Source organism: Lathyrus oleraceus, chromosome 6 (genome assembly GCF_024323335.1).
Source record: "Lathyrus oleraceus cultivar Zhongwan6 chromosome 6, CAAS_Psat_ZW6_1.0, whole genome shotgun sequence".
Classification (NCBI taxonomy): domain Eukaryota; kingdom Viridiplantae; phylum Streptophyta; class Magnoliopsida; order Fabales; family Fabaceae; genus Lathyrus; species Lathyrus oleraceus.
Genome location: NC_066584.1, coordinates 464,335,957 through 464,336,815, shown reverse-complemented (window position 1 = coordinate 464,336,815; position 859 = coordinate 464,335,957). Strand labels below are relative to the sequence as shown.

The 859-nt window shown below is 31.3% G+C and overlaps 1 non-coding gene across 1 annotated transcript; it reads right to left on the bottom strand.

The window, feature by feature from the left end:
* Positions 1 to 431: 431 nt before the first annotated feature.
* Positions 432 to 503, bottom strand: TRNAP-UGG (transfer RNA proline (anticodon UGG)). Its single transcript has one exon. It is a non-coding gene; the product is annotated as a tRNA-Pro (tRNA).
* Positions 504 to 859: the final 356 nt, after the last annotated feature.

Sequence of the window (859 nt, the reverse complement as noted above, 5' to 3'; positions counted from 1 at the left end):
TAAATGACCTCATAGTTATGTTGTTATGCATAAGGATACTTTGATTTATGCAAAAAAAATACATCTATTATTTATGGATTTGTCTTGAAAGATAAATGATAAACTATGACTAGCAACAGTCTTCTATGACCAACATGTTTTTCAGCTAACACCAATATAGTATTCATGTATTCCAGCATTTATCTCTAAAAGGCATTCTTCACATGCAGTCTCTCTGGTGTTAAATTTTATTTAACTACTACTAGTACTACACACCAGTATGACAGTATATACATAAGTCAAACTTGACAGCATCCGGATCATTAGTATTTTAACTAAACAGATATGTCAATCTTGCCAGATTTCAGTTTTCAATGATAAATAATTAAAAAAAACGAGCTTATTTGTATTTAACTAAAATAATGAAAAGCTAAACTACTAACCTTCAAAAGGGGGCATTCCGAGAATCGAACTCGGGACCTCTTGCACCCAAAGCAAGAATCATACCACTAGACCAAATGCCCAGATGTTGGAAATTTTAGTTTGTAAATAAGTTAGTTGGGACAATTATTTTAGGGGAAAATTTTGAAGTACATACCTCTTATTTTCACTACATCTCATCAGTAAACAAGTGGATGACAAGAATTATTTGTAATATCCATATCCAATAGGATCTCATTATGTATTCTGATCAAGACCGAAGCAAAAAACCATTGAAATCAAAATGTTATTAACATCGAATACTATATAGGTGTTTGGTGTCAGATAAATAAATGCAATATGCAAATCAAACTATACATGAGAAACCTCTTTGATACCAAAAACATATTGTGACGGATCAAGAACAAGACTATAGTTTGTAAGTATGTTAGTTGGGACA